The 26,973-nt window shown below is 43.0% G+C and overlaps 1 pseudogene; it reads left to right on the forward strand.

The window, feature by feature from the left end:
• Positions 1–381: 381 nt before the first annotated feature.
• LOC148540758 (uncharacterized) lies at positions 382–26,625 on the forward strand (annotated as a pseudogene).
• The last annotated feature ends 348 nt before the right edge of the window (positions 26,626–26,973 follow it).

Consider the following 26,973-nt stretch of genomic DNA (forward strand, 5'->3'; position numbering starts at 1 on the left):
GGCCAGTCGCAAGATGGCGTCGCTGCGATCCACTTTTAAACTGATCTTGTCTCAGCCAATAATCCAGCTTTGACAAGAAATAGGGGCTGGGGCAGGGGAGGTTGATGGGTGCCAGGAATGGAAGAAGATGAAGGGGGCATATGAAGCTGGGGGCAGTGGAAGGTGATGGGAGCTGTGGATAGAGAAAGATGAAGGGGCATAGGAAGGTGTTTGGGGCTGGAGGCAGAAAGTGACATGGGCTGGGGACTGAGGAAGGTGACATGGGCTGGGGCAGAGGAAGGTTATGGGGGCTAGGGACATTGGAAGGTGATGGGGGCTGTGGATAGAGGAAGATGAAGGGGAAGAGGAAGGTGATGGGGTAGAAGGGGATATGGGCTGGGGATGGAGAAAGGTGAAGCGTGCAGAGGAAGATTATGAGGTTCAGAAGAAGGTGATAGGGGCTGGGGCAGAGAAAAGTGATGGGTGCTAGGGACAGAGGAAGGTGAAGGGGCAGAGGAAGGTTGATAGGACTGGGACAATAGGTGATGGGGGCTGGGGATGGAGGAAGGTGATGGGGGCTTATGGGCTGAGGATGGTGATGAGAGTCTGAATTTGAGGAACATGATGAGTACTGTGGATGGTTTGCTGCAGACAATCTCCCTCCTACCCCTGAGGCATCCACAGCACTTTCATCAAGAAGACCTTGGAAGAGACAGCAAAAAAGTACTACAGCCTGCATCATCAGTGACAAAGAGACAGTGTGGTAAGTCATAGTGTAATTTTACTTTATTTAAAGGTTGGCATATTTTTCAGTTAACATTCTCATACTTCACATATCACACATGCAGGGGAGGGTTGTGCGGGGTGGTAGTGAGAAGGTGGAGCCCCAGAGACATCAATGTACCGGGCCCCAAGATTTCTGTAGCCGGCCCTGGAAATGTCTCTCAGACTCATTCTCCAGCCCCTGTGTCACCTCAGCCCTGTGTCTTCAACTCCAACCCCTCCCCCCACCTCTGCCATTGCCAACACTAACCTGCTGCTTCTTTTTCCTTCCCTTACAGCTCGCTTGGGGTCCAGCAGTCAGAATTTGCAGGCCGCTGCTTCCTATGTCTGGCTGTCCGCTGCTTATCTGTTTGTGGTCAGGATCTCCGTGCAGGCTGCTTTTGTTGCAGCATACACAGAGATTGTCCTGGAGGCGGGCCATGTGGGGCTGGTGGCAGAGCCATCAAAGGTGACTGACAGGCTCCTCAAAGGCTTGGAGTATGCTTCTGTGCATGTGCAGAAGCTGTAATGCTGCCCGATTAGAGCTGAGCTCTGACCGCGGCAGTGGGTGTGGGTGAGTAAAGGGTGGCCACCAGCCAATGTAGAGACCGGCACAGTGGGACCTGGCCCGGCGGTCCAATCTGCCCCTGGCTATTGGATAATCACTCTAAATCCAACCATATGTTCCCAAACTTGTAGCTGAATGCATACAGTTTTCAAGTTCTAGCTACTAAGCCAATCTAGTTCAATATCAGCATGCGATCACTAGAGGAAATCTATATGAATGACTTTGGGCTCTATTTATTAACATTATTTTCACTAAATAAAGTGAAAAAGGGTGTTTTCACACCCTTTTCACATTGTTGTAGTATCACCTAAAGTTACTACAGGGCAGTTGGAGTATCAGGACTGCGACTATTTCAGTACATAAAGATAGATTACTTTTTCCAAAGTTCCTTTGTGGTCATTGGAGGAGCTATCCTGCTTGCTGGCGTTCTTCGCATACAGGGAATAGAGAGTTAAAATGCTCATCTGTTTCCAAGGTGTTGTCAGGTTGTGGGATTCCTAGATTGCTCATTATTTCAAACCTGATTCCATTTGGGTCACATGTTCTGAACTTCCTGTGGATCACAGACCTCTAGTATAAAGCCTGTTACTAATTGTGTCTCAATGTCTGTGCAACATAACTTTCAGGTCTTTCTTGGACTCCTGCCAGATCCATGCTGTGCCTGTGGGTTGCTGTGGACTTTGCTTTATCTCCGCTCATGTTCCAGCTAAACTTCTGATGCCAGTTACCAGCTGCACTACAGAGCTCAGCATAGCCATTGCCTAAGTATTGCTTTCTGCTCCACTGCTGTGGTTTCACCTTTTGCTGCACTATTTACTTTGTCTGTTTCCTCTCACTCCTGTGGATATCGAACCCATCTTTGTTACAGTTGTCAACTGCACCGTTACAGTTATAATCACCGCATCGCGGGGCTCAACCCTGTTCCGGATTCTAGTCACACAGGGCTCAACCCTGTTCCGGAACCACACCACTTCACAGGGCTCAAACCTGCTTCAACCTTCATTGCATCACGGGGCTCAACCCCACTCTGGATTCTAGTTACACTGCAGGACTCAACCCTGTTCCGGAACCACATCGCATCACAGGGCTCAACCCTGCTCCGATCTCACCGTATCACAGGGCTCAACCCTGCTCCGACCTCACTGCATCACAGGGCTCAACCCTGCTCTGACCTCATCGCATTACAGGGCTCAACCCTGCTCCGACCTCATCGCATTACAGGGCTCAACCCTGCTCCGACCTCATCGCATCACAGGTCTCAACCCTGCTCCGACCTCACAGCATCACAGGGCTAAACCCTGCTTCAACCTCACAGCATCACAGGGCTCACCCCTGCTCCATCTTTTCACCACATCACAGGGCTCACTCTGCTCCAGATCTCCATCACTACAGGGTTCCACCAAGGTGAAGCTCCTCTATACCATCCTGAGGTATTAGCCTCATACTGGACTCGGGGTTCCCTACCATATTAACTTTTCTGTGTTAAAGACTATATGGGGGGTTTTCTCCTATACTCATTATCGCTTATGTGAACCTCAGTGTTGTTGACACTTTTTGTGAGACGTTGCTATTATATTTTTCCTGTGAATAAATTCTATTTACTTTTATTCCGTGCTATCGAGATTTCATGAAAAGGTAATTCCTAAAGGTACCCCAGTTTATTGTGCCTAGAGGCCTGCCTCCTCCCAGGAGTCTCAAGTGTGACATGGAGTAGAATTCGTAAAATTCTACTCCAAGCCCTAATTATCACTTATTTTTAGTAAGCAGATCGCATTTCCCATAATTGTAATGGGAAATGTGATCTGGCCAAAGTTACTAAAAATAAAATATGAAAAAATATCGGGGAAAGTCTTGTGATAATAACACCACCTGGAGGTGGCATTATCCATGGTCTCCCCAGGTTACCGGACCATGCTCCACTCTAACGGGCAAAGCAGAGCCTGGAGCCGGCCCCAGTGATCAGCTGTGTGGTCTAAACAGACCACACACTGATCTCTGCTAAAAAAAAGAAAAAAGGATTAGTAAAAAAAAAACTTCCCTGAGTCCAGGGACCGGTGATCGGGGCTCCGGGTGATGTCCTCCCTCCGGTCAGCTGGTCTCCCAGTGTGCACTGGGGCCCGGTCATCACCTGACTGAGTCCCAGTGCAGTATGGATGTCAGCTGACCGGAGCCACGGAGGACATCACCGGAGCACCGATGACTGCAGGTAAGTGTAATTAAGGGAGGGGGGGTCACGGGGTGGGTCCGCGATCATAGGTGGCGGGGCTTAGCGACGGTCGGTCGGCACATGTCATGTTATTTTTTGCAAAAATACCGTGAGAAGTGTGCGGAGGGGATTTGCAGGCTCACAGGCTTTATCGCAAGCTCTGTCCCTGCAAGTGAATTGTAGTAAATCCCTGTGATATTGCCTGTCTCACACTACAATCTGCATTACAAATGCGAATTGTAGTAAATAGAGCCCTTTATAACTAGAAATGTGCTTCATGACTAGGAAGTTAGAATATGGGAGGGCAATTTTCTTTTCAACCAAATTTCAGCAGAGGACATGAATCTATTACTGTAGTGTTTGAACTACTGAGCTTAGGATAATTTATATAGAACACTAATTTAAATATACTATTTTATATATATATATATATATATATATATATATATATATATATATAATATATATGTATACTGTATATATATTTGAAGAGCCCAGCACTCCGGATGGCCTGTACAACATTATGGGTGCCTTCCTAAAGATAACATGCAAATGTCCAGAGTCATAGTAAAGAACAAGGCGGCACTCCAAATTTAAATGTAGAAAAAAGTGATGTATTCAAAGCATTACAGTGATAAGAACATCATCAACATTTCAAAGTCCTGAGTCTTTTTCCTCAGGATGTAACACACAAGATATCAACAGCAAACAAACATAGCAGTGCAAGTGTCCTACCGTATATGTGCACACATCGCACCATGTCCTGTCTCCATGCTGCGCTGTCCCCGGAGGAAGGGGCGGGGCCTCCACGTCCCAAAACCGGAAGTGACTCGGGCGATGACAATACTGGTTTCATAGCAACCTCTGATGCCACTGCTCTCCCCACAGGCAGCGCAGTGCTGAGGGGACAAACAACACAGACGTGACAAAAAGTGTATATGAAAGACCATGTGTAGCAATCACATGGAAAAAATGTTACTTAAATAACTAATACATATAAAAACAAAAACAAAATGGGGAACATATCCTGGTACTAAAATGTACTTCAATAATAAATATTAAATATCCAATCACAGAAAATGTAAGTTGCTAAACAACTTATACCTTATACTATATATTAATTCATTACCACAATTAAGGGTATAAACATTCTTAATTGCCATAAAAGACAGCAGCATACATCTCTTAAGTTGTCACGACAACGAATGGTGCAAGCCTAACATGCCTATTGTATTACATAGTATCACTCTTCATGAAATGCAACTCATGTTGTCATCCCATCATGCCCACTATATTGCTTAGCATTCCTCTTAAAGAAATGAATTTAATCCCAAAGTCTCGTTAAGCCCCCTGGGCGACATCGTATCAAATTGATGTATCCAACGTGATTCGCATTGGCTCAATTTACTACCACGATCCCCTCCCCTGATATCTTGAGGGATGTGGTCTATTATTTTATACTTGAGGGACACCAATGATTGTTGCGCGTTCTTAGAATGACGTGCAACAGGCTGATTGTTATCTCATCCCTCTAGAGCTGCCCTGATGGTGGAACGGTGAAGAACCATCCTCTCTCTAAATGTATGGATCGTTTGACCCAAGTAATAGAGCCCACAGTGGCACATAATGATGTACACCGCATATTGCGTTTGACACGTCAAAATGTGTCTAATGTCAAACTTATGGCCCATATGAGGGTGCTTATAATAGCTACCCAGTTCTAAATACATACAGGTAATGCAGGAAGCACATCTATAACACCCGGGTTTCTTAACTTGAATATAAAATGGTACCTTTGATATGGTAGGGGATGTAGTAATTCTGGATTTAACCAAAATATCCCTAAGATTGCGTCCTCATTTGTAACAGGGCATAATTTCCTTATTTTAATAAAAAGGTAATTCTCAGTCACCGGATATTATTGGCCATAGTGCTCAAGTAGCTCGAGGGAGTACCTGACTAGCCATAGTATATTCCGACACAAATGGAATTTTATTAATTTTAGATGTTCTTTTGTGCCTTAAAAGATTTTCATGAGGCATTTTAAGCACTTGTTCCTTAGCATCTCTATGGATACTTTCCAAGTAGCCTCGTTCTGCAAATTGTTTGGACTCCTGGTCCAAAGCAGGGGCCACTGCCGAGATTTCTGAAGTAATTCTAGCGGCCCTATACATCTGAGAGGGCTTTTTTTAAAGATGGTGGATGACAACTACTAAAGTGTAAGAGAGTGTTGCGGTCTGTTTGTTTGTGGAAAACCTCGGTACAAATCTGGCCTTCACTGATCTTAACCTTTAAATCCAAATAATGAATTTCTGATGTACTACACATAAATGAAAATTTTACTGGATTATCTTGAATGTTAATAGACTCAATGGCCTCAATGAGTTTGGCCTCAGAGCCTGTCCATAGAAGAAACAGGTAGTCTATGCATCTGGTATATAGCATTATGTGCCTGGAAATGCTAGAGTCAAGAAAGAAAAATTTTTGCTCTTGATTGAACATAAAAATTTTGGCGTACGATGGGGCCACATTGGACCCCATCGCACAGCCCATGCACTGTAAAAAAATGTATTGTTGTGCAAGAATTTTTTTTTTGTCAAAGTGAATTCCAGGAACAGATCAATATCCAGATCAGTAAAATTATTCACCTGTAAAAAGCATTGCATAGAGTTTAATCCCAAATCATGGAGAATGATAGTGTACAAATTCTTTACATCAAGAGTACAGCCGGTATATTGCCTAACTCTTTTAATTTTAACAAAAACTGAGTAGTATCTTTTAGGAAAGTTGGTTGACACATAACTATATGGCTGCAACAAAAAATCTAAAAACTGTGAAATAGGTTGCAACAAAGATCCGCGTGCAGACAATAGGTCTGCCCGGCGGATGTTCGGCATCCTTGTGCACCTTGGGGATGGTATATATTACAGGCACTAAGGAAACCCCATTTGTCAATGCATCAGCTAATTTTTTGTTTATTAATTTACTCTGTAAGGCCGTATTCAAAATGCTATCCAAGGCTTTTTTTATTGTCAACAGAAGGATCCTGGGCTAGGCTTTTGTAAGTACTAGCAGCCGCAAGTTTTCGGTCAATCTCCGTGAGATATTTAGTCGAATCCATAATAACAATAGCGCCGCCCTTATCGGCGGGGCGTTTAACGATATCTGGCAAGATTCTGCAAGGCTTTTTTCTGTTCCCATGTTAGATTGTGATGACGATTCTGAGACACTTTTTTGAACTTCGAAACATATTCATCAAGAAGACGGGAGAATGTCTTTAAGGAAGCATTGGACGACAAGGGGTTGAAATTTGAATGTAATCGGAAAAAATCTTCAAAAGGATCTGGCAACGCTGTTGGTTTATGCTGAAAAAATTAATCACCCGAGTCACTTCCGGTTTCGTGAACGCGGAGACCCCGCCCCTTTTTTCGGGGACAGCGCAGCGTGGAGACAGGACATGGTGCGATGTGTGCACATATAAGGTTGGACACTTGCACTGCTATGTTTGTTTGCTGTTGATATCTTGTGTGATACATCCTGAAGAAAATGTCTCAGGACTTTGAAACGTTGATGATGTTCTTATCACTGTAATGCTCTGAATACATCACTTTTTTCTACATTTAAATTTGGAGTGCCGCCTTGTTCTTTACTATGACTCTGGACATTTTAATATATATATACACATATATACTGTATATAGATAGATAAATAGATACATACAGTGTTGTGAACAGTCCTAAATGCTGTCGAAGCCAGTTAGTTGGCTGAGACCTAAATTGTAACAATAATATCTTCACGACACCATTTTGTGTTGTCTGCACGACGCCATCTTGCGGCGCTTACAAGATACCTCCATGTACGGTGCTATATTATGATTATTAGCGTTGTGCGTCTGCCACTGCGCTATGTTAAAAGTCCTCATTATGCAAATACGTACATTTATTAATACATATGATATGAGCAACCCCACAAAGCACGTTTCATAATGTACTCCACAAACACTTAGACGCACAACGCATACTAGCGTCTTTACTTAATCTCCCCACACTTACACATTGCTCACATACACTGAAAGGTTCCCTAGCATTAAGGTTAATATTAGAGGTTTTACTCGTTATCAATTATATGGTGAAATGCAGGTATTTGATATCTAGGGTTTAGTACATGATAAGCAGACCATGTTTGGTGCCATTCTAAACCACTGTTTATTTGCAGATCTCCGGTTCCATCGGCAAGGAAATCGCAACATTCGTCTGCAAGTTATGAATCATAGAGAGTTAGGTATTGAAATGTACTCTGTAATGTAATGTTTATTAGACAGTTTAGACTTGTTCTTCGGTGGGAAAAGATACACAAAGAGCTGTTGGAGGGCTGAACTACCACTGTACAAACTGACCTATGAACTACATCGTAACAGAAGAACCAAGAGGAAGAACCAATGGGATTATGCCAACCCTTTCTACTGTATTGCCCACTCTCTATACGGTATATATTCAGGCGCTCTACGGGGGTCATTCAGACCCGCTCGCGAGCGCAGGACGCTCGCAAGCGGGTCGATGTTCCCCCACTGCACATGCGCACGACGGAGTGAGCTCCGTCGTGCACATGCGCGAGACCCGGCGAGCGATGGGCTCTCCATCGCTCCGGGTCTCGCACCAAAGGGGGCGTGCTGTCGATGTTGATTGACAGCACGCCGTCTTTGGTGGGCGTGCCGGGGGCATTCCCATGGGAACGCCTTCCGTCTGAAGCCGGCCCCACTGACATCACTAGTGATGTCAGTGGGAGTGATTTTGGCTCTGATAGAGCCAAAATCACTCCAGGGCTTGCGGCAGCGAGACCCTACCGCAGGGTCTCCGTCGCAAGCCCGATGGTCGCGATGGTCAAGACCATCGCGACCATCATCATGGACGCTCGCATATGCTGTGGGTGGTCACCCACAGCTATGCGAGCGGCCAGGAGGCCGCTCCATTTTCATGGAGGAGGGCCCTGATTCAGAGCGAGCGCTCTGGTCAGAGTGTTCGGCTTTGAATCAGGCCCTATGTCCAGTAGTTAGTCATCATATTCTTTCTTTTGATGAAGGCTTCACCTTTGATGCCGGAAATTTGGATCCAGAGCGCCTGCGTATGTATCGACTGTACCTTATGAATGTATAATCTTTAGCACTAAATTGTGTTTAGATCAAGGCGTGTAACTGAATGCTTTTTATGTGAATAATAACTTGTGCTTTGGAACCACAATCAAAGTCTGGAAAGCAATTATTTCTTGTGCGACTTGCAATGCTAAATAGCGACATTCAGGTATATAGATCATTAGGTATTCATAGCTGGGGGCTCATAGTCAGGTCACACTACCAATTTACATGGTAACACACAGTTATCGATCTCTCACCAAAGGGTGGACGGCACCATACGCAGGAAAGGACGCACTGTGTCCGAAAACCTGCTACCACTTGATGTTGAGAGACCGATATCCGTTATTGTGTGAGTTCAAGGAGCGCTGATTAGAATCCAGGGACAAGGAGAGAAAAGTTTGTTTTCTTTCATTGATAAAGTTTTGTGTTAAAAGGGTAAGTCGCACAATAGCGTACCCATATTTCCTGTATTGCTGCCACGTGTTCAAACGGTCATTGTATTCATAGCGTGATTGCTTGGTAAACCTCTGAATTACATTACTATATTTGGGGAAAAGGTTTAATTTTTTTCTGTGCAGAAAAGGTGTATGTAATGAAACGTGTGATTGTAATGTGGAGGCTACTGTCTGGTTAAGCCTAGGTTGGAAACTCAGTAGGTGCCTGACGGGGCCATACAAGCTACTTGGCCAGTGTACAAAGCAGGTAGATTGTGGTTATCGAGAAACTAAGGGGTTTCTCGATCTGACACCCATTAATCGCAAAGTCCGTTGATCAGGTAGGTTCTTTGGGCAATGCGATCGGACCGCGTGGTTATATAAACTGTGATTGTGAAGTGGGTTGTTATGGGAGTGAAACTGCTGGCAAGGTTAGGAGTTATTAGAACTCCTAGATGCTACCAGCTGGGAGTAAACTCAAAGTAGGAAGTGAGTGGTGAAGCTTGAGATGAATTCACCACAAGTAAAATAATCAGCTAGGCGGTTATTTTACTCCTAATTTATGCACACGGACCGTATCGCTTATCGGGAAAGTGGTGCATAACGGGATGAAGCGAGCGGCTGAAGCTTGGTTTGAATTCGCCGCAGGTAGAATAATTTACAATAGGTGATTATTCTGCTCCTCGTTGTGCAAGCTGACTGTAACGCACTGTGGGCTGGCTGTGTATAACGGGAGGGAGTGCGTGAACGTAGCTCACTGAAAATTGTTCACCAATCGAAATTCTCTAGAAATTGCTAAGTGTTTTCCCAGATGGGTGCGAAGCAATCTCTGGAAATGGTCGATGATGTGCTGCTGGTGGAAGGACCGACTGGATCGGCCAGATATATCATGTTTAAAATGTATGGTGTGTACGCTACGGCGTACTGTAGCATATGGGTCAACATGACCAAGGACTGTTGAAAACCGTTTCCTAAAATTGGTAGCTTTGATTCGGAGGTACTGAATAATGTTAGAGATAGTATATGTTTAGTGAAATCTCTAAAGAAAATTATAAAGTTTAATGATTGTTTAAAGTTGTGGCAGCACGAGGGGAACATGTGGTTTAGCGATGTGCACGTAACGCAAACTAGCATCATGCTCATGCCGCAAAGGATCGCGTATGCAATGCTAAATAGTGTTGTGTGCGCGACGCAAGAGAGCATGCACGCACGGCAAGATAGCGTTGCCGAAGGGAATGTAAGTAGCGCATGGGCACCACCTCCGCCCTATGCAGATGGGGGTGAAAATACAGTCGATCTCACAAATCATAATAATGTAACAAGTAACTTGTACACTCTCCTGAGTAACTATAATGAAACTTTTTATAATGCAGATGATGAACCTGTTATAATGTCAGCTCTTTCCCATGTTGCCCAAATGTTAAATATACCATCACCGCAAGCACAAGTAACTGACCCACTAGTACCAGTGATGGAGGTAGCCCCACCAGTGCAGGAAGTATTAACACCCGCTGTAACAATAGCAGAGGTTGTTAATACCATACGTAGTAGTAATAGGCTGAACCCTCAACCAGGTAGCAAGGCCAAAGGTAGCAGTGTGGCAGGCTTCCATCCCATCCAGGCAATAACTGTTCCCAATGGGAATCCGGACGCAAAGGGAATAGTGACCACAAGGGATGTAGTGATGCATTGTCCATGGACGAGAACGGAGCTACATTCCATAATGACAGATTTTCCTGACCCTAGGAAAGAACTAGCAAAGTGCCAGAGATTTGTAAAGGATTTAGGTAATGCTCATGAGCCAACCAACAGAGGTTGGCGAGTGGTGTTACGGGCATGTCTTCCACACAATACCGACGTGAAAAAGTTTATCACAGCCTGTATATTGGATGTAGATAGTCCCATAACTGATGAAAATAATCAGGACAACATAACCCGCATTGTCACCCAATTGGCCGTTTATTTCCCAGTAGTAGTTAACTGGAGTCAAATTTTTACAATTAAGCAGAAAGAGAGTGAGTCTGCAGCAGATTATTTCACCAGAGCGCTGCAGACTTACCCAATACACAGGTTTAGAAGATATAAAAGACAACACACACCATAGGGAAATGACCATAACAGTGCTTAAGGATGGTCTTAAAGACACTCTAAAGACCAGGGTTCAGACCTCACTTCCTGGATGGAGGGGAGTTACGGTAGACACACTCAGGGAATCTGCAATTGAACATGATAAAAACATCTTAAGGAAGAGAGAAATGCAGAGTGAGAAACAAATTATTTACTATTTATTATTACCAGTTATTTATATAGTGCACACATATTCCGCAGCGCTTTTACAGAGAATAGTTGGCCATTCACATCAGTCCCTGCCCCAGTGGAGCTTACAATCTATGTTCCCTATCACATGCACACACACATACACACTAGGGTTAATTTTTTGTTGGGAGCCAATTAACCTACCAGTATATTTTTGGAATGTGGGAGGAAACTGGAGTACCCAGAGTAAGCACAGGGAGAATATACAAACTCCACACAGTTAGGGCCGTGGTGGGAATTGAACCCATGACCTCAGTGCTGTGTGGCAGTAATGCTACCATTACACCATCTGTGCTAACAAATGGCTGTTAGTATTCAAGCTCTGGAAGGAATGCAAATATCACCGCAGCACTCTTATCACACACAGCCACAATACACCCGTCCCTCACACCTCCAAACCCATATATAACCACAATCTTTCCACACTCCCCAACCCACACAACAACAACCTTTCAATACACATCAACCATGAAGGTGTTATATTTGTAATAAGGAGGGACACGTAAGTAGGTTTTGTAAAGCTAGAAAGTGGGAACCGCCAAACCAGGGAACACCGAGATACCCACAGAAGGAGCACTCACAACAGTCAGGACAGTTCCAGCAGACACCTGCTCACATCGTGGCAGTAAATGCTTTACTGGAGGAAGACAGTCAGCTCTAGGGGTCAGGTCAAACCTGTAGTCTACAGCCAGTCAGGTTAACTGGGAGTACTAGGGAAGAACCTGCAATGACGGTTGATGTAGCTGGTACTAAACATTCTTTTCTTGTAGACACAGGGGCGACCAGATCAGTGATAAAATCTCCATCTAATTTACAGGTGACCTGCAAGACAGTACCAGCAATGGGTGTAACGAGTAAAGTGCCACATTATCCTTTAACCAAATCTGCAGAGGTTACCATTGGGCCATTGCATACTAGGCATTCCTTTCTCCTAACAGCAACAGCTTCCACTAATCTTCTGGGAAGGGATTTGTTATGTAAAATGGGATGTGTCATTTATTGTACCCCTGATGGTATATTTTTAGATATCCCAGAGAGAGTTGCGCATGAGGTGAGGGATATACTGGACACTCCCCAAAGGTTAATGTTTCACTCTACCGTTTCAGATAAAAATCCATCTCAGGTAGAGCAGATGTTATCTCAAATATCAGGGTCCCTCTGGACCAAAGATGGACCGGACACTGGATTGATGGCAAATGTAGTTCCCGTGATGGTAAATCTAAAAAGTGGTAGGCAAGCTCCAAAAATTCCCCAGTACCCATTAAAACCAGAAGTAGAGATAGGGGTTTATCCCATAATTGAGCCGTTATTGCAACAGGGAATTTTAGTCTGTACAGCAAGTGTAGCCAATAGTCCCATTTTTCCAGTGAAGAAGGCTGGGGGGAGGGGCTATAGATTAGTACAGGACCTTAGAGGGGTTAATAAGGTAGTTGAGAGCCAATTCCCCGTAGTGCCAAACCCAGCTGTCATCCTCCAAACCCATATACAACCACAATCTTTCCACACTCCCACCATCCGCAACCCATTTTACTGTCATTGACCTCTGTTCTGCCTTCTTCCCTGTCCCTCTTCATCCTGACTGTCAGTACCTATTTGCATTTACATACAGGGGGGTACAATACACATGGACACTATTGCCCCAGGGCTTCATAGACAGCCCCAGTATCTTCTCCCAAGCCTTACATGACTGTTTACAATCTTTTCAAACTGCCAATGGATCTGTTCTAATACAATTTGTAGATGATTTATTGTTGTGTTCTGATTCATTTATGTTATGTTTAAATGATACTAAACTACTGTTGCTTCATCTCTCACAGACAGGACACAAGGTTGCTAAGGACAAATTACAGCCATGCCAGACCAGGGTTAAATACAGGATTATGACATCTGACTACTGACAGAATCCAGGCCATACAGAACATGACGCTGCCGCAAAACCAACAGCAAATCCGTAACTTCTTGAGAATGTGTGGATACTTCAGAATGTGGATCCCAGGTTTTTCTATTTTGGCTTTACCATTACAGGTCTCAGGCCCTGATTCAGAGCCGGATGCTCTGACAGAGCGTTCGCTCTGAATCAGGGCCGGCCTTCTTGTTTTTTAGAGCGGCCTCCTGGCCGCATAGCTGTGGGTGACCACCAACAGCTATAGTGAGCGACCAGGAAGATGGTCGCGATGGTCAAGACCATCGCAACCATTGGGCTTGCGATGAGACCCTTGTGGTAGGGTCTCACTGCCGCAAGCCCCAGAGAGATTTCGGCTCTCACAGAGCCAAAATCTCTTCCACTGACATCACTTGTGATGTCAGTGGGGCCGCCCCCAAACGGAGGAATTCACATGGGAACGCCTCCGTTTGGGCAGCCACTCCCCCAGCCCACCCACCAAAGGGGGCATGCTGTCACTCAACATCGACAGCACACCCCCTTTGGTAAGAGACCCAGAGCGACGGTTTGCCCACATGTGCGCATGTGCACTGGGCCACCATTGACCCGCTTGCGAGCACATAGCACTCGCGAGCAGGTCTGAATCAGGCCCTTAGTCTCTTCCTCAAAGCCCGATCGTGTCGTACACACAGAGGAAACAGAGCAGGCTTTCCTTAACCTTAAGGACAGTCTGACAAGAGCACCTGCATTGGGAATACCTGATTATGAAAAAACTTTTGATTTGTATTGTACGGAAGCTGACAGTTGCGCAGCAGGTGTCCTCACACAAAGACATGGTGATGCCAATAGACCTGTAGCATCCTAAAGTGCATAATTGGAAACTGTGGCAAGATCACTCCCAACGTGTTTAAGAAGTGTAGCAGCAACTGCTTTATTGGTCAGTAAGAGTGAGGATGTAGTATTAGGCCATGATATGATTGTTTATACACCCCATTCTGTATCTGCTTTGCTGAATTCTGCCCAAACCAGACATGTTTCCTCAGCTAGGTTCACAAAATAGGAACTAGCCCTGATAGCACCTGCAAACATCACCATCAAGTGGTGCAATACATTAAACCCAGCAACATATTTACCATACGTGCCTCAGAATGCACAAAGGGTGGAGAGAGGTAAGTCGCTGGTGGAAGGTGAGTTCTGCAGGTATACTGATGCACATGATTGTATGGAATATTTGAATCTGACCTTTACTGCAAGACTCGACATACATGATACACCTTTAGAAAATGTAGATGTGACATTCTACATGGATGGGAGTTGTCATAGACAAACTGACACTGGGGAGTTATGTACAGGGTATGCTGTGGTAAATGACAAGGATCTTATAGAAGCCGAACCCCTTGGTCCACCTCACTCAGCCCAAGTGGCGGAGCTAGTGGCACTAAGAAGAGCATGTGAATTAGCAAAAGGCAAATCTGCTAATATCTACACTGACTCCGGGTATGCCTTCGGGGTAGTACATGATTTTGGTGCTCTATGGTGTCTAAGAAATTTTATGACAGCAGCAGGCACACCAGTCGCACATTCAAAACATATAAAAGGACTATTGACAGCAATTCAAATGCCTAAGGCAGTGCTGTCATTGGACAATAACAGGGCAGATGATGTTTCAAACGATTGATATGCAGAAGTTAATTGAGATTCAAAATTTATGTTCCATTCAGGAAAAGTCAGTCTGGAGGTCCAAGGGATGTGGGCAAGAGTCCTCTGGACTCTGGAGAGATGGACAAGGTAAGCCAGTGGCACCCAAGGCATACTACCCAAGCTTGGCTGAGGCAGCGCACTGCCTGACTCACCTGGGAAAGCAAGATATGTGCAAGTTAGTCAGGGCATATTGGGGTGCACCAGGTTTCTCTTCCCAAGCCAAAAAGAGGGCAATGTCCTGCTTGACATGCTTGAGGAAGAAATTTGGAAAAACAATACCGACCGAGCCATCTCACATCCCTCCGACAGACGGACCTTTTCAGGTAATACAAATTGATTTCATCCAATTACCACCCTGCAGGTATCTCAAATATGTATTAGTTTGCACAGATGTGTTTTCTAATTGGGTTGAGGCATATCCAGCTGCCACTAATACTGCTGCATTTACTGCTAAAAAGATTGTTCAGGAATTTGTATGCAGGTACGATATCCCTAGAATTATTGAAAGTGATAGGGGTACTCATTTCACAGGAGATGTCTTCCAGAACATGTGTAAGTTGATGGGTATTAATAGTAGATTTCACACCCCTTACCGACCGCAAGCCAGCGCCAAGGTGGAGAGGATGAATGGCACTATTAAAAATAAACTGAGTAAGATCATGGCAGAAACTGGACTAGGATGGCCAGAAGCCTTACCGCTAGTCCTTCATAGCATCAGGACAACTCCCAGACCCCCTCTCAATTTGTCCCCTTTTGAAGTACTGTTTGGTAGACAACCTCATTTGATTGTAAGTCCACAGGAAGATTTGAAAAGTAACAACAAGGTTTCTGTAAAGTATCTTATAACAATGAGTAAACAGTTGAAGCAGCAGCAGAAACTGAAATTGTTGTCACCTGATATGCCAGTAACAAACTGTCATGATGTTGAACCTGGAGAATTTGATATGATCAGAAATCTCTTACATTCAGGTTGTCTGACAGAACGGTGGGAAGGTCCATATCAAGTGTTGCTGATGAGTACAACATCCTTGAAAGTGGCAGAGAGAGATACCTGGGTCCATTCCAGTCACTACAGAAAGGTCAACCAACCGGTGGAGATACAAGGCGGAGTTGAGGCAGATAACGTAGACCTGTCAATTGCGAACTTGTTCCGGGAGAGTTAAAAGTTGCAGTGAGACACCTGAGCTAAAGAAATTTGTAGATCACTGTTCCAGCAATGGAGTGGTGTGTTGGTGTTATGTTTGTGTCTTCTTCCAGAGTTTTCATCATCCTAATTTGTTTCTGGATTTCTGGTTTCTGTGACGGAGGACAGATTACGGAGAGGGGAGCTGATGGTGATATTGATGGAGTGGAATTGGGAGAAGGAGTGCTAAGCCAATCGGGGGAGTATCTGACCAAACTCAGTACAGTAATTGTTAGCCTGGAAACTCGGAGACAATGTGAAGGTTTATCGTCTGAGGAATATTGTATTTGTGAGTTTTGTGGGTCCCTAATTGATGAGAGATGCACCCAACGGTGCCAACCTAAGTATAACCAGTATTGGGGTGGGTATCCTTTAGAGGATTATCATACCATGGTGGGCAAAGTTTTAAAAAAGACTGACTGTTGGGTGTGCTCTCACGTGCCTCAGGGACAACATAATGTAGTGTTAATGCCATTTCCATTAAATGTCTCTGAGGTTTTGGAATTACAACAAGGGAAGACGCTGGATGGAAAATTTCTTATATCCAAACCACGTCATTTTAAACTCCACCACTACCAAGTAGATAGATCACTTTTGTGTTTAAACATCACCAACTTCAACAAACCAGGAAGTTGGGAGGTGACGGGGAATAACCAGACGATGACCTTCTCGAGCTGATAATGAACCTATAAATTTTGAACTTTTACGCACAATTAGACTAGGTGGGAGACACTTCCGGTATCAGTATACACGTAGTGACACCAAAGAAATGGTTGGTAGGGTACCAGAAGGGTACTGTGCCAGGGTTATACAACCAGAAACGTGTGTTAGTCAGATGGGAGAACCTGAGAGAAAAACATTTGCTAGGGAAATGTGTTTAATGATTATGATGCATTCTATCCCTTACGTTCTCCCCGATGATGTGTATTTTATATGTGGAAGGAAAGCGTATAAGTGGCTCTCTCCGAGTTCAGAAGGTTTATTTTACCTGCGAAGGGTACTCCCAGAGGTTATGACCCTTACACATGGTGAAATGCTTGGTATTCATAAAAATACACCATCACCATATCTTCACACACAGTATGAACACAGAGACAAAAGAAATATGATACCTGGTGATGTACATACAGCCACACAGTTGATTAGCGAAACAACTGGCTTTCAAGTTTTAGAAGCATTGGATCCCACCAGGATCGCTCGGGGTACTTTAAATTTTAGATACATCCAAGACCTTGCTAAATTAATAGATAATATCACCGAGATGTATGATGACATGTTTAGGTACACAGGTAAGGAGTTACAGGCCTACAAGAAAAAACTTGTGCAACATAGACTAGTGTTAAATTATTTGACAGCTGTCACTGGAGGGTACTCTGTGACCTTAGCCACCCAATTTGGTGTAAAGTGTTGCACGTACATCACAAATAATACTAGCGACCCCAAGGAGGTGATAGACCGGAAAATGAATGAAATTCTGCAGCTAAAATGGGAATTTCGGAAGAACCATAATGCTTCAGTGGCTGAAGTAGAGGAAAAGGTAGAAGAGTGGTTCTCTTGATTGAACCCTGTAAAATGGTTCTCCAGAGAGTGGGTCCAGGAAATGGTTGCTAGTGTAGGTAAACTCCTGATCCTCATATTGGTTGTCATCTTAGTAATTTGCTTATGTGTCAGATGTGTTCCTGCTGTGTTGAAATGTGGAAAATATAATGCTAAGGTAAACCGAGATAATTAAATTATGATGGTGGTTAGTATAATAATATGCATACTAAGGTAAATGAAGAACTGCATTATAACCCTGAACTAGAATGTACCATCAGATGATGTATAGATTTAGCCATGTATGAAATGTATTATTAAATGTTATTTTAAACATCCTAAATAATGTAAGTCCCTATCCCCTCCAAGACTTCCTTTATAGGTTAGATGCATCCCCACATCTTTCCCATGATCTTCCAAGATCCGCGTGTGCGTATAAGGGTAGTTTTATGTCCCTCCCAGAGACACATTATTGATGGTTTAATGGCCACATTGTGCCATCCCATAATATAACATTAAATAATATGTCATAGTGTAAGCCTGAATAAACTTTAAGATCAGAGTGTGATAGCGTATTGTTTGCTATCAAAGGGTGGACTGTCGAAGCCAGATGGTTGGCTGAGACCTAAATTGTAACAATAATATCTTCACAACACTATTTTGCGTTGTCCGGCATGACACCATCTATATTATGATTATTAGCGTCGTGCATCTGCCACTGTCCTATGTTAAAAGTCCTCATTATACAAATAAGTACATTTATTAATACATATAATATGAGCAACCCCACAAAGCATGTTTCATAATGTACTCTACAAACACATAGACACACAGCGCATAATAACGTCTTTGCTTAATCTCCCCACACTTACACATTGCTCACATACACTGAAATGTTCCCTAGCATTAAGGTTACTTTTAGAGGTTTTACTCGGCAAGAAAAGATACACAAAGAGCCATTGGAGGGCTGAACTACCACTGTATAAACTGACCTATGAACTACATTGTAACAGAAGAACCAAGAGGAAGAACCAATGGGAATATGCTAACCCTTTCTATTGTATTGCCCACTCTCTATACGGTATATATTCAGGTTCTCTATGTCCAGTAGTTAGTCATCATATTCTTTCTTTTGACGGAGGCTTCACCTTTGATGCCAGAAATCTGGATCCAGAGCACCTGCGTATGTATCGACTGTACCTTATGAATGTATAATCTTTTGTTTAGATCAAGGCATGTAACTAAATGTTTTTTATGTGAATAATACATTTTTGGGCTTTGGAACCACACTCAAAGTCTGGAAACCAATTATTTCTTGTGCGACTTGCAATACTAAATAGCGACATTCAGGTATATAGATTATTAGGTATTCATAATGCCAAACAACTCTTGAACAGAGTCATTTTCTGTTTCCTTGTGCAAGACGGTACAGTCCTATTGAAGATAAAAATCTAGCTTCTTCTTGCTGTTTTCATAAGAGTCTTAAATATCATTCACTAGGCTGTAGGCCTTGGCTATAGTTAACAGATTCATAAGTGCAGTTTCACAAGTGCAAAATTAAATTAAATTAAAAAGATAGATACATTTCAGCATTTCACCGGCGATACTGGCTATATCCTCAGCTGATATTGATTGAACTGACCACTCCTATCTCTGTCTCCAACAGGTAATCAGCAATTGTTATCTGAAGTCTGCTGCATTACTCCTGATGTGCTGCTTTATTTGAATTATATATTTAGGTAATCATCAATTGTTATCTGAAGTCTGCTGCAGAACATTACTCCTGATGTGGAGCTTTATATTTAGGTAATCAGCAATTGTTATCTGAAGTCTGCTGCAGTCTTATAATATGTTATTGTATATATTGCCATAAGTACGATCTCCAATCTTTAGATTGAGTGTAGGCATGATTGATCTTAAGTCCTAAATGTTTGGTATGTGCTACATGTTTGTTTAAGCTATTTTACTGCTAGGTCTGTATTGGCTGGCCAGTGGGGGGTTGTCATTAGAGTGTACACTTGGCTACATCTCTACTTAAATATCATTCACTAGGCTGTTAGCCTTGGCTGTAGTTAGCAGATTTCACAAGTGCAAAATAGATTTTAGGGAAAATGTCAGCGTTAGACTGGTGTTAAACAGAATGAAAACAGAAGGAGAGCATTTCATCAAACAAAATGAAACTGCAATCAATACTGCATATGGACACCTATGGAGCATCAAGTGTGAGTTCACTACGTCTTCACAACAAACACCTGCTGCCTGCATAACCAGGACATGCAACAATGAACTCCTTGTTTGATCATTGCAAACACATTATGTCACTTGCTACTATTTGGGCTGCCTTTCTTTTTTCACTAAAGACAAAATTCTTATTTGTACCAATGCCAAGTAACCTCTATAACCTTGCATATATGGTCTAATTTACCATTGCTTTTTGCCTAGCCTCACAACTTTGAACTTCTTTTTGCTATTACTCATTTTCAAAACCCATTAAATCACATATATTCCCTTCAATAAAAAAAACTTTTGTCATCGAGCATACGCATTCACCAACAGTGTTCTTTCACCAGCATTTTTACAAAACCTTCAACACTGTCGTTCTCATACATACACTATTCCTACTTCCAGTTTTTCTCCCCCCTTCTTACCTCATCCACACCATGACCATGTTTTCTTCAAATTCTCCCTTTACTCAGTGCCTACCTAATCCTTTATTCTGCTCCCTGTTCCCACCTCTATCCTTCCCCCCTAGTCTCCACTTCTTCCTCCCCTTCTCTCCCCTCCTCTGTCTGTATTCCTCCCCTCTACTTCCCTCCTTCTCCTGTCCCATTACTACACTTTCATTCTTTTCTCCCCCACAATGGTCCTAGTACCCCACCACTAAGCTCAGCACCCACCCTCCTCTCCCTATCACTTCATCACACCTTCATCTACATCATACTAATCTCCCTCCCTTTCCTACAAATGCATGCTACCTCTCTTGCCTACTGTTTACTTCCAACCACTCCCGCCTCCAAGATCTCACCCAAGCTGCTCCCTTCCTCTGGAACTCTCTCCCTCTCCCTATCAGACTCTCCACCACTCTACAAATCTTCAAACGGGCTCTCAAGACTCACTACTTCAAAGCCTTCCAGCTCTCATCCTAACCTGCTGCTTACATGCTTCTTCCTCACTGTCTTCCCTATCTGTGTTTTCTCTCTGTCTCCCCCCCCCTATAGAATGTAAGCTCTCACTAGCAGGGCCCTCTTTCCTCATACGATCATCTACTCAAAAGTCTCCACAAGGGCACTTAACACTTGGTAGTTGATGCCCTGCTGCTTTTTTGAGTGTTGTGATCGCTGCAGCAATGTTTATAAACTATGTTCTTATTCTGTATTGTTTTGTACTGTAAGTCATTGTTTTACGAGTTTGCTCATTTGTTAATGTACTTTGTGAGGTGCTGCGGAACCCTTGTGGTGCTATACAAATAAAGGATAATAATAATAATAGGGCGGGCGACTTGTGAAATCGCACAGGGCGCTCCGCCTCTGACCCCTGCTTTGGAACGCTGGCCTCTGAAGCGACCGGAGGCTAAAGAAGCCTCCGATCGCCTCAGAGGCCATTGTTCCCATTGATGCAGTGTGCGGGTGACATCATGATGTCACCTGCGATTTAAGGAGCCTGCCCTGCACACCTGCTGGATCAAGTTAGATCCAGTTAGAGCGAGGCAGCGGGAGTGGGACTTGGAGCATAGTCAAGTAAGTACTGGGCTGGGGCTGGGACCAGTCTGGGGGCACTGCATAAGGGGTCAGCCTGGGGGCACTGTATAAGGGGTCAGCCTGGGGGCACTGCATAGGGGCACTACTTCAAAGGTCATGAATATGGGGCAAAACCACAGGGGGCACTGCATAAGGGCCACTACTTTAGGGGGCACTGCATATGGGGCAAAACTACAGGGGGCACTGAATAAGGGCAAAGCAAAACTACAGGGGGCAATGTATAAAGGGGAAAACTACAGGGGGCAATGTGTAAAGGGGAAAACTACAGGGGGCACTGTATACAGAGCAAAACTACAGAGGGCACTGCATAAGGGGCACAAATGCAGGGGGCACTGCATATGGGGACAACTACAGGGGGCAAGGCATAATGGGCACTTTTGCCTGAAAGCCTGTGGGGGGGGGCTGAAGTGACACATGGAGGAGCTGAAATGTGTATTATGTGAACCTTGCTTTTTCAATGTATTTTATGTGGTTCTGTATTTCAAAATGTATTTTATATGGATGTGGTTTTTAAAACAAATTTTATGTGGCTCTTGCTTTTTCAATATATTTTATGTGGAAGTGGCTTGTTGCAGTGTATTTCATGTGGACCTGACTTGTTTCAGTGTATTTTATCCTGCAGTGGCTTTTTCAGTATATTTAGTGTGGATTTGGTTTGTATTTTCAATGTGCTGGGCTCGCCGCCAGCGTGACTAAAAACAGGGGTGTGACACAAGGTCATGCTCCTGCAACTGTCATACCAAAGGTGTGCAAACAAAAATGCAGCATGGCTTTGTGACAGCTAGGCCACACCCCTTTTTGAGTGCATGTCTCTGCTGTGCATGCTGTCTCTGACTGGCTAGCCACCACTGGGCTCAGCAGTCACAGCAGCTGACATTCTGTGGTCTTTTGAGACCATGCCCCCTTATTGTGAGACCACACCCCCTCATAATTAGGCCATGCCCTCCCCAATATTACTGCTTCTTGGGGAGCGCATTTTGACTATTCGCACTGGGAGCCTCAGATCCTAGAAACAGCCCTGTATATATGATAAGCTAATTAATCCTGTGTTTTATGTATTGAACACTAGGTTGCTCACTGAGGGTAATTGATTTACATGATGTATTATGGTTACAAGTAGAGATTTGCACAGACCCCCATGTTTTGATTTTGGATTCGGTTCTAAATCATTGTTGTGTTTTGGTTTTGGTAAAATAACCCTCAAGTTTTTGACTCGGTTTTGGATTTCTTTAGTATTGATAAAAACAGCTAAAATTCTAAAATTTGGACCTGTTTTTGTTCCAACAGTATTATTAACATCAATATCGGTAATTTCCAGTCCATTTTGACCACCTCACAGCTCACAATATTGGTTTCAACAATATTTGCCAAAGGCTGCAGTGAGCTGGCTGGCTGAACCAAGCAACAGAGCAGTGACACAAACACATGGCAGTTTAAAAGAATATAGCACATACATTAAAAACAATTGTAAGTACAATTCACTTCAAGTTCACTTCTAATAAACATACACAAGAGTCTGTTTGCACTGGATTGCACAGATGCCTGCATTCTTTTACATGTTTCCCACCCACTCCATCTACCTACAACTCTCTCTAATGGTAACTAATATGTAGTATTGCAGCATGAACTACAACCCACACCATCTCCGTACTTTTTCCTCTGTGAAAATGTACCTTAAATCACGAGGGAGAGACTTATATGCGATCCAAAACATGCAAGACGTGTATTTTAGATCCAATTTTCGAACGTGGTGAGAAAACCTGAGTCGGAACCCCAAAGCGATCTGAGCCTGAACTCGGTTCTACTTGGAACCTCAAAGTTGAGCTGTGTTTGGTTTTCAGCAAAACCGAACTACTCATCTCTAGTTACAAGGGGAATTGTTGTGCTTTATGCTACCTGAATTACCTGCACTGCTACCTCAAGCTCATCCACTACCAAGGCATGCCTCTTATTCCCAGCACTGCAGTGCCCCTGATGCTGTCATTGAAGAAGGAAGTATGCAGTGAGTACTAAGCTCTTCCTCCTTCAGTAACTGAATGAAGAACATTTTCTTGGTCTCTCTCTCTCCCCTCACAGCTCCAAACTCTCCCCAATCCATGGCACCCCGACCTCCCCCTTCCCACATACCTGTTCCCCTATCCTGGTCTCTCTCTCCTCATAGCTCCAAACCCCCCCATCCGTGTGCACCCTCTCCCCCTCACTCCCCTACCCCCTTCCCCACATTGGTTCAACTCAAGCAGCAAATGACCAAGGAAAGGGGGAAGAAATATACGTCATCTTGACTTTCCATACATCAACACAGCCTCAGCCTGAGTGGGAGCTATAGTACCAGTGTATCCTGTTCTTCCACAATTAGGGTGTCACTTACTGTACATGTTACACTTATGATTTATTAAGAATATGTAACCTCTATTTAGGGTTAATCCAGCAAACAGGTGATATAAATATATGAACTGTGTTAAGAATTGTAATATAACTATTATTATATAACTAGTATATATGCATATACATACATCAACTTTCTTCACACAGTGACTGTCATGCTAACCAACTTCTCAGTGTGGAACATGTAATGTGAAAGTAAAGGAGGATCAATAAGTTCTGATAGCCGTTTATTTCAGGGTTAATACTTTAGCAGTCATATATTATCTCTTTCAGGGCCTTAGTTTGAAGAAGCAAAACAGTGGTAAAAGATTGACCATTATTTATTTTAAAGAACAATATAGTTATTTATACCGTGTTTCCCCGATAATAAGACCTACCCCGAAAATAAGCCCTAACCTTACTTTTGAAAAACAAACAGTCTAAAATAAGCCCTACCCCGAAAATAAGCCCTAACAAAAAAAAGAGGAAAAAAAATAATGGTAAGTAAAGAATTGTAAAGCAGGACTGAGGCCATGATGGGGATAAAAGCAGGACTGAGACCATGATGGGGATAAAAGCAGGACTGAGGGCATGATGCTGTCAATGTTAATTAAAATAAGCCCTACCCCAAAAATAAGCCATATGGAGTTTTTTTTGACCATAAAAAAAAATAAGACAGTGTCTTATTATCGGGGAAACACGGTATGTATTACTAATATTGTGGTCACACTGTAAGTGTATTAGAATAGGTACACCAATGGGTAGGGAAACAAACTATCACAGTGGAAATAAAGCTGTGGGTGTGTAATGTGTATCTAACCCAAGAGTTTGTATACAGTTTTATATATACATATATATATATATATATATATATTTAAGTTAGTGAAAGAAGCATATAACTAGAGATTATAGAATCGGAGTCCTCGCTCACCCATATTACAGTATGTAGTAGGAGTGTTATTTACTTCAATCCATTTGTAAGTGTAGATATGTGCTTGTGGTTTAATGTTACATTGTGTAACTAATGTGACCATCATTTTTGTGTGATTTATTCATTATATTATTGTGCATCCTTAATATAACCCTTTCTTATAGGATCAGCATCCTGAAACGTTCCAGCCTAATAAAGTCTATATTCTTTTGTGTCAGATATACATCATCAGTAATTTGTCTGTGACCAGGTTTGGTAAAAGTGGATAACCTTTCTCAAACACTCTCTACAACAAATAGGGGTTCTCCCAAGCCAGCCCCTGGTATCTAACTATCGTATATACAAGGCTTGGGTGGAGGCACTATAGAATTAGCCCGAAAGCATAGCAGACGTAAAGATAATCTGAATACCCTAATTTAATAGTAAAGTAGGGTTACATTTGGAGGCACTGCCGAGATCGAGAAATATACTCAGCAATATAGCAGGAGGTAATAGCGCCCATTATTACAGTGAAGTTTCTACAACCTATTATACTTCCACCATCATGAGAAAGAAGCAAAAAAATAAGGAAGAGGTTGGCCTTAATGCCCTTGCTATAGCAGTCGGGGGAGCTGGAGTCCAGAAGGAAAGACAAGGTAGCAAGATAAGACTAAAGGGCAAATAAGTGAGATTTAAACTAAACCAGAACCCTAGTATCATACTACATGACAAGATAGCATTCAATCAGGCCGAAAAGATATCAAGGAAAGTAGAGGCTGTAGTAGCAACAGTCAAAAGAAAAGATAGTAGCAATAAAGAAAATTCAGCAAGAAAAAGGGAGAATAAGAATAGTTAAACTAGTGGAAGCCAACATAGATCCAAGTATATTAAAGCTAGAGAAGTTGATGAGCCAGATAGCTGAGGATTCTAACAAACATGTAAAATTAGTCTTGTATCTTCCATAAGATAAATAGAAGGACTTGCTTTTCCAGCTTCCTTCCTCCTTTGAGGAAGCAATAAAAGGAGATAGCACGATTGATGTATGGACTCCAAAAAAAGTGCTCAAACACATAGCAATGGAATGACACACACATATTATTCAGCTGTCGGAGGCCTTAGATGAACTGAGATGGAAGCTTAAAGAAGAACAGATATTCAACATCAAAATTGCTGAATGAAACCATGAGCTTGAGACTGAACTTCTCCAGTTTCAGAAAAAAATGGAAACCAAGACACAAGATAAAAACAAAATAGGGTAGAGCAGGAGCAGCAACATTTACTAAGGTCCCAGCAGCAGGAAGACAGGGTTTGTTTTCTGGAATACCAAGTAACCAAGCTGTCTGAACTCTTAAGGGTAGGTGACAAAACTAGACAGGAGGATCAGATTCACTTGAAAGAGACGAAAGAAAGACTGACACAGCTAGAATTTGAAAATGAAACACTAAAGGTTGCCACCTCCATAAATCCTCCTCTTTCTACCCATATCAGTAGGCCTTCTATTGGAAACATATATTACAGAAAACAGTTTACATACTGGAACTGTGGTTGCTACCCTGCCAAGACAATTCACTTTGAATAAAGTTGACAGGAAGAAGACAAAGTATGTTCCCTCTAAAATATCAGGCACAGTCATGTAGTCGCATGTAAAGAAAGGATATGGCTTCATTAAAAGGCATGACACTGGAAGCAATGTATTTGTCCAATGAACAGCCATAAAAAAGAATAACCCCATGATGCTTTTGTATAGTGTTGGAGATGGAGAAAGAGTAGAATTTGAAGTAGTGGAAGCAGTAAAGGGTGTACATGCAGTAAACGTGACTGGCTCTGGTGGAGTATCTGTAAGAGGAAGCCGATTTGCTCCCCATCGGCAACTGTTTTGTACATGTTGTTATTAGAGGAATAGAGGTGATGTTGAGGGAGGAGAGCTATATGCTGAACCATTGAAAGAGATAATGCAGATGAAAAATCAAATTCTCAGAGAACCACTAAGAATACACGCCATGCTCAAACATTCTACCAACATAGTTCTATATGGAGCGACAGACAAACCAAGCCTACTAGTCAACATATTGCAAATTTATATCATGAAAATTTGAAGTCATCAGAGGTTTCACTAGAAGAAGAACATCATCCAAGTAATTTAAAAGTGAAGTACATCCTAAATTTGCATTAACACAGCATCTCCAAGCACCCATCCAAGGTCAAGGTGTAGAGAAACAGTAAAGTAATACAGTAGAGACAAA

This window comes from Taudactylus pleione, unplaced genomic scaffold (assembly GCF_031769625.1).
Source record: "Taudactylus pleione unplaced genomic scaffold, aTauple2 ptg000017l, whole genome shotgun sequence".
Classification (NCBI taxonomy): domain Eukaryota; kingdom Metazoa; phylum Chordata; class Amphibia; order Anura; family Myobatrachidae; genus Taudactylus; species Taudactylus pleione.